The 8,619-nt window shown below is 28.6% G+C and overlaps 1 long non-coding RNA gene across 1 annotated transcript; it reads left to right on the top strand.

Moving 5' to 3' along the window:
• The first annotated feature begins 568 nt into the window (after positions 1 to 568).
• LOC116186843 lies at positions 569 to 2,972 on the top strand. The gene is made up of 5 exons (XR_004151902.1): positions 569 to 654; positions 915 to 1,011; positions 1,753 to 1,855; positions 2,206 to 2,462; positions 2,694 to 2,972. It is a non-coding gene; the product is annotated as an uncharacterized LOC116186843 (long non-coding RNA).
• Positions 2,973 to 8,619: the final 5,647 nt, after the last annotated feature.

The raw sequence follows: 8,619 nt of genomic DNA, 5'->3' as shown, positions 1-8,619 counted from the left end.
AACGTTACCGATCCAGCAGGAATAAAATTGCATTATTAATAATAATTGGAATAGAAATTAAATTTTAATGATAAGTTATAAATACAATATATTAAAATTCTTTATGCATTTTTTCTTTTTTAATTTAGCATAAACCAAAACTTCAAGTTTAACTATTTTTAATTAATAATTATGAATAAATTGTTTTATGACTTGTGATTGTTATTATTCTTGTTATATAATTATTTTTTTTGTAAAATAATATTTAAAATATTTTATAATATTTATAATATTTAAAATATTTTAATATACTTATATATTAAAAATGAATATTAATGAAAGTATAAATGATATTTATTATAGTTTTATATTATAAAAATATGTCAAATCATTATTAATAATTAATTTTTATTGTATTTTTAATAAATGTATTTTCGTAGGAATATTTAATATTATAGAAATTCATAATTAATTCATATGTAATTCTTCAATTTTCGCGCGTTTAAGTAAATAAGGAAAGACGCCGATTAGCCAATTAGAAACACCTTAGGCAAATTCAGCCAATTAGAAACATCTTAGGCAAATTTGTGGCACGCGGCGTCATTGTTCTGCCGAAAAACATAGCGATAGGATGTGTTACCGGTTTCGAGGTGTTTCATTTCTACTACGCAATAAGTAAGTCTATTTCTATTCTATTAATTATAATCTATTGCTTTATTTATTTAATATTTAGTGTCTATTAATCATTATAATATCGAAATTAATTAATCCTTGAAGTTTTTTGGTGATTTTATTTTCAATCTTTTATTTAATTGTTGAGGTTATCGGTATCCTGTATCATATTGTAAAACATTTTAGTAGGATTTCAATTATTTACTCTATTTTAATTGTAAATTTATACATTTGTATGATCGTTTTGGTTTTTATTTTATTAGATTATCGTTTTATTGGCATCATTAAATGATATTGGAAAAATGGCGGATTTGTGCATGCACACCATGATTTATAGCCGATGATTTTCCTACATATCCGGTAAGATTTTATTTTTTCCATAAAAATAGACATATTAATATAGATTTTTATTCATTTTATATTCATATTGAAATAAAAATACAATAAATATTCATTATAATCAATTTTATTGCGTAAATTATTTAAATAATATATTTCCCTTTTCTAAATGCGTATATATTATTCTATATTATTTACTTTTGTCTTTTTTCTTTACTATGTTATGAATTAATATGTTATGTTATCGAGAATATGTTGGTCGAGAATATAAACATTTCTTATCATGTATCTTTTCCAAGAAATTAGGAATCGCGTTCGTGCCATGCTCGACATGTTTCGTTATGTTTCGATTTGTTGCCAAACTATCGAGTATATTCCCCCTCTCCAATCTAATTCGATAATCGAATTCGGAGCGCGAGGTGTCATTTTAGTCTCGATAATTATAGAGTTTAGACGTGTCGCGTTTCCTTGTGGTGTTATAATTTATTTCTGTGTAATATTTATTCATAGTTTTTTTTCTTATAGTTTACATATTAATTTATTAATACGTTTGTTATTAATACGTCTTTTGTTATAATTGAAAATTTTTTGACAACTAAATTATTTTTCTTCTTTTTATCCATCTTTTAAAATTACAGGTTAGAGTTACAAATAATTTATATTATGACTTTCTGAAATAAAATTTATATTTAATTATTATTTTATTTTAATATAATTGGTTCGTTCTATATATTTTATATATTTATTTTTTTATTTTTGAAGATTTTGAAGATTTTAATTTCCTCTTCTATGGATTATTGGACTACATTTTTAAGGCGGGAAAAAATTCAATATGGATGCCATTACATCTTTATGTCTTTATGTGGTAAAGTTGAATATTTTATTGTATTATTTTATTGTATTTTTATTATACTATTATACTTTTGTTTTTGTTGATTATTAATAATTTTTGTTGTTATTAAATAATTTATATTATATTATTAAAAATCATATATTATTGAAAATACTAAAATTAAAGAAAAAAGAACTAAAAGATCATTCTTTTTTCTTTTATTTCATTTTAATTTATTATAATATAAATAAATTCTATTTTATTATATACATATGACATTTTTTTATATTTGAAAAATTAATAATCAATTCGAAATTTAATATATCAATATTTTTCTTCTTTTTCTATTTTATTCTTTTATATTAATAACATTTTATTTTCAGAGAATTTTTGTGGCCGCGTGCAATGCGGTTAATAGAGTCAGTGTTTATTGCATAAGTTTTTTTAACGTTTTTTTTAAAGAACAATAGCATTAATTAAATTTAATTTCAATAATCACACGTGAAATTAGAGTCAGTGTTGTTCGTCAATTTCAATTTAAACGGATGTTAATCTTTTCTTTTTTTTAAATAATCGTTTTCAATTATAAGTTAGAATCAGTGCATCAACATAATAAAGTGATCATCCATCACGCGAAGAGGTAACTTTTATTTTTTTATTGAAATAAAATCAAAGATTTTTAACTTTTAAATTTCAAGTTGTATATTTTTTTATTTTTATTATTACGTTATTAAAATATTAATTTTTATTATTTTCATATTGCAAGTTTAATAAAATTTTATATTTCATTATTTTATTATTATTATTATTATTTTTTTTTTTTAAGAATTTTCTTAAAAACTCTTTTAAATTATTATGTTCTTTGTTATAGATATTTCTCAGCTTTTACAATGATTTCTTGTTATACATAGCTGTTTTGAACAACGTTCTTCGCATCTAATGGTGAGTCGCATGCATTTTTGTTCCTCTGGTCACTCAATCATGTCGTAGGATGAAAGATCTGAATCGACACGGGTGACTGGTTGTATACGTAGAATTTTGCACGAGCACAGTGACCATGGGTACTTATTATACCCTTGAGTAATAACACTTCTGTTTTTTGTGTTTTATTTATCAGATCAGGATAGGTTTTCTTGCACAACGTGTTTTTTTATTAAAAAATTAATAATTAATTTTATATGTTTGCTATATTAATTTATAAAATTAAAGTATTCAACATATGAATATTGGAATAAATAAAAAATATTGAAATTGATTTTAATTAATTGAATATTGTATTGAATGAAATTAAATCTCCTCTGATTTTCAAAAATATCAACCAAAAAATTATCATATAATAATAAAGATTGTACATTAACAATTTTTAATATATTGATTTTATTATTTAATATTTTTTTAATATATTAATAATGAACTTAAATATAAATTGAAAAGAAATTAATTTATTTTCTTCGTATAAAAATATATGAAATTTTATGTGCAAGAAAACATTTCGCGATAGGCAGATTTTGGAATCAAAGTAATATTTTGAACACTGTTTTCGAATTTTCGAAAATTTGCTTTGATCAAAAAATCGCCTAAGATTATTTTTATTAATATTTCATAAAGTGTCAATTATTTCTAATTATTAATTATTAAAAATAAATTTATTAATTAAATAAATAAATTCTTTGTACATTGTCTATATTTTTTCTTTTCTAACGTAAAATTAATAAAATTTCATTAAATTCACTAAATAAATTTATCAAAGTTAAAGTAAGATCAAAGAAAATTAGCCCGTTAGAAAATATTCTTAATACCTATTTTAGTTCAGGATTTTCAGGTTTAACCCTTTCCGTGTTTATTGCCAGGATCTCACTCACGTGCCCAGGTGCTACTTGAATGAAAGAAAGGCAATGAGCACGATGATCATAGTTTATAAGTTTATAACAATTTTTTATAGCGACTGACGATGGTTAGTGCATCGTGCACGACGTAATTTCCACATTGTATGCGTGTGGTTAGGCTGTGGAATTGCGTCGTTTCGATTATTAATTCAATTATGATTACACGTCCAGATTATAAATAATTCTTATTATTTTTATCATATCATTATATTAAATATTGATATTAAAATTCATATAATTTATTTTAATAATTTTGTTTTTTTAAAAAATTATATATATCTTTTAAATATTGACAATTGAAATTAATTATTTTTTTATCGCAATTTACGCAATGGTCACTAGCCATCCTCAGTTGATTTCAGAAAAATGGTACGTAAAGTTAGAGTGTGAAAGTAGCGTGCCAAGCTCGGGTGTCGGAGGCGTCCCGGGACGTTCTCCCTAGTTTAGGCACTTGCGCCCGAGTGTTATGCGTGAGAATCGTGGAATGAATGTGTTGGTATGTCTGCCTTTTGCCATTTTTTTAAATATAGGGTTAGGTAGGATAGGTAGTGTACTTTTAGTGTGCTTGTTAATTATAAGTAGGTAGGGCCGGGCAGATTGTTACTGTCTCTGATCGGGTAGGCGCGTTTTCGCGTGACAATCTGTTTCAGGAAATGAAATTTGAAAAATCGAGGATAAAGCTGAGACGAATGGAGAATGCTATTCGTCTCTGGTTTTGCTCTTCGATTTTTCGAATTCCCGCGGTCGCGATCGCGAAATCGATTTCGAAACGAACGTTGCGTTCGAGATTCTGCACGTCTATGTGTTTTAGATTCCGTGATTTAATATTTTTTTTTTTGTCAATATGATTAATGAATCTCGAGCCTAGATTTAAGTTACAGCGAGCTTGTTGCCCGAAGAAAGAAGACGAAGAGGCCCGACAAATTGTCACGAAGAGGGCTGCAACGAATGGCTCCCCATTTTTTGGATCTTTTTTTTTTTTGGGTTCAAAGAATGGGAAGTCATTGTTATTACTTTGTCACTGTGCTTGTTTAGTAATATGTAGTAAATGTTGTGTTATTTGACCGATTGCATGCCGGTCATATCATCCAGATCCAGATTTCATTATGGGCATCGCGATTTTGCATTAGTGTTGCGATTGATTAATAATGAATTAAAATTAAATTGCATTCAAATTAAAATCACGTATTTTATAATGTTAAATTGATCGCGATTTAGTGTTGCGTTGTAAAAAATATCGCGGTTGTTTTTAATTATTTTGATTATGAATTAATCTATTTTTATTTATTTTTTTTTATTTGAATTCATCCTGTAGTTTTGCGATTTATGATATCGGGATATTTGAAATATTTTTTCATTCATAAAATAATATTAAATTTTATATTAAATTTTATATTAAAATTAATTTAAGAATTAGTGTTGCGGCGATAAATTGCGTTGTTTCAAATAATGTTACGTTTAAAAATTGCCCATATTTTTTTCACTTGAATTGCAGGAAATATATTCCTATTCTTCAATCATCAATTGCAATTGAAAGAATTGCACGAAGATGATTGTACAGCGGCAGTCTCTGATAATGATTGCAATCTTTCGTTATTAGTATAATAAAATGTGAGTATAAATTAGTTTTATTAGAGTTTCATAAATAATTAAAATACCTTATCTGAGAATATATATGCTTTCGCGAGTCTTCTATCTTTTTTCTTTTTTTTTTTTTTTTTTTATTTAAGAATTGCATTACATAATAAAGAATATAAACTTGAAAAAGTACTCTTCGCGTTCTTTTAAAATTTTCATACATTAGTGTTGCGAAATAAAAACAGATTTCACACAGTTTGTTCGGCTTTGAATAGATTGTTATATTTTGGTAGTCCTTCTGGCTATTTTTTTTTTATTCATTTTTTTTTTTTTTCAATATTTCATGTGAATAGAACAATTTCAGGAATCATCATGGAAGATATTTAAGTTTTAAAAATATATACTAATTCCATACAATATTCTCCTTTCTTTTCTTCTCTCATTCTATTTAAATATTTATATACATAGTTAGACTCGAGAAAAACTTTTAGATTTTTAATAGGCAGATTAAGTTGAATTTATGGCTAGGTAGGATATTTTTTTAAATTAAGTTTGGAGTTAGATAAGAATGCTTGTGAATTAAGTTAAATTTATGATTAAAATGGAAATTTTAGAAGATATTTATTAAGAAAATATAATTTTCAATATGCATATTTTAATATGAATTATGAAGAACTAATAAAGTATATATAATTTATATACATATAATAATTTATATATATATAAATTATAGCTTGCGTAAAAGGCATAAGAAAGAATTCTGATTTTTTAAAATCGGTATTTTAAAAATGTGATGCGAAATAGATTTCAAATCTATTAAACATTTCATCCATATTTGTATTTTTTTTTTTTTTTTTAATATTTCTTCAAAATTAATATTAATCAATTTTCTAAAATTTATTAATTTTTTTATTCGACGATAATTTATTTCACATAAAAATGCTAATAATCTAAAAATCTTAAAAGTGTTTTTAGATTATGCTAAACCTTATTTACGCAAATAATCTTTGGTTTTTAATTTTTAATGGTAAATAATTAATACGATTATAAAACATTTACCTTCATCTACTTTTACTTATTTCTAAATGTCGTATCATGTATCGGTATAGCAGGAAACTGGTATAGGTAACATGCAGCTTTGATAAATTCTTGTCTAAAGAAATCCGCAGGTTTTTATTGCCATTATTTATTCAAATAATAAATATTGAAATAAAAGACAATTAATAGAAAACTTTAATTTGTAAAGTGCAAAAGAATATTTTTACAACTGTTCCAAGTACTGTTGAAAGGAAAAAATTCATCTATTTTTTCCTTTATTCATTATATATTATTCAATATATATATATTATTCAATAAGATTAAAAATAATAATTTACATTTTTATATATTTATTTATTTTTCTACATTCTTCGATCAAATTTAATTCAAAATAAATCTTCTAAAGTTCATCCCGCGCATTTTCAATCTCAATGTTAGAATATGATATTGTAATCGTAAAGAAAAATGCTTGGGGGTAAAGTAAGCGCAATCTCCGCGTTTATTCTTATCGTGGGTAAGGTCATAAATCAGTCAAGATGCACGATATCGCTGGATCTGTTGCGCGAAAGGGTCGAAAACAATGAACCTTGTTCCTAGGATAAGAGAGTACGGTTACTTGATCCAGTTACTGGCAGTGTTCCTTGAATGATCAAGGGGTTAGGATCGTCACGTACACCGTGCCGCGATGATGCCTTTTGTGACGAGGGCGGCAAGGACAAAAAAAAAGCGCTCAAGCGTGCTTTCATGGGCGCACTAAAATATTCATTGTCTGAAAATGGGCGTTTGTTAGAGTGTGTATAGTCGCTCTGTGCCTCAAGTGGCGAGAGGTCTGAAATACAGCACGGCCGAGTAGGTGTGGAGGCGTTCCTATTATATCTCAAGGCACGAATCCGCTCGAGACTGGGGTTTACAACCCCACAGAAATTCAATATCTTGTTACGTGGACGCGTAATGGGTGTTCTTTCGATCGGTCGATGATGCCCATGACGAGTTCAAAGTCGAGTACAGCTTTACGTTCCACGTTACGATCGGAGAAAACCATTCTCGCGACGATTGTTCTCTCTCTCCGAGGACAATCTTTTTAACGATAATATCGTTCAATAGTATCGCTCGGGTTATCTATTATTAGAAAGAACGTCGCAAAATCGTCCGTTCACGCGAGACGATAATTAGAATCGTCGGAAGGAAATTCTTTGAATCGTGCTCGCTGAAAGGATGGACACTAAGCGCAATCGGAATGGGATATAACGTTGGATGGTGTGCGATATATCGATCGTGATATTAACGTAGTTGAATTAAGTTATACTCGGAGCGAATTATTCTTTTATCCGATAATCGATTTCCATTCCATATTTCGATGAAAATTTTTTTCGATTTTTCGAAAAAAACGCACGACCGTTGCCGTTGTATCGACGAATTTACCATTTATATTCCGAACGCCTATCGTTCCATACGATGGAGAGTTATTAATCGGGAGAGAGGATAAATTTCTGAATATTTAAATTCGTACGCGATACACGGGTTCGCATCGCGTCTCTCCGCGTGACAATTTTTAAAATCTTGAAACGAGCAAACGAAGTGAGGAAGCGAGGAACTGGAACACGATGTGTAAAAAGAAATAAGTCCCAGAGGAGGAGGTAGTTGGGAATTTTCAAATAGCCGAGTTAAAAATTCCAAGTTTTCGTGGCAGCCGAATATCTGGTGATGCGGTACGCTCGAATGTAATCTCGGCTCTAGCACGGCGCAAAGCTTACAAACGCCAGAGGGTGGGCGAGAGAGGGTATAAGGTTGACTAGGACTAAAAGGGGTTGCCTCTGATACGACGTGGTCGACAAAATTTTTCACGCGACGGAGCGCGTTGTTTCCTTCGAAGAATATGGATTTTATGCACGAATAAAGAGGGGAGATGTACTTATACGTCCCTCGCTTCTCCAACAATTTCACGTACGTCTTCGGACGACTAATTCGGCTACATCGCGCCACTACTGTTACGCGGCCAACGACGGCGGTGCGCTGCACCTGCATTCGCGAATTTGCATGCACAAGCACGACAATCCGCGTGTTTGCTCGTGTCGCATATTCGATGTAGACCGTATCGTCGACGCTGCTATCGCAACATTTTTTATTCCGTTCTCGTGTACACACCTTAAAAAAAAGGGAGCATTTTTTCCCCTCCCCCTTTTTTTTTTTTTTTTTCTTTTTGAAAATCCCGCTTGAGGCTGCATAATTTCGCTGCCGCTCGTCTATCGAGACTTGTAGACCGCGTAGAATCACGACGTGGAACATGGATGGAAC

This window comes from Apis dorsata, unplaced genomic scaffold (genome assembly GCF_000469605.1).
Source record: "Apis dorsata unplaced genomic scaffold, Apis dorsata 1.3 scaffold_61, whole genome shotgun sequence".
NCBI lineage: Eukaryota > Metazoa > Arthropoda > Insecta > Hymenoptera > Apidae > Apis > Apis dorsata.
This window is presented reverse-complemented; position numbering and strand designations above follow the sequence as displayed.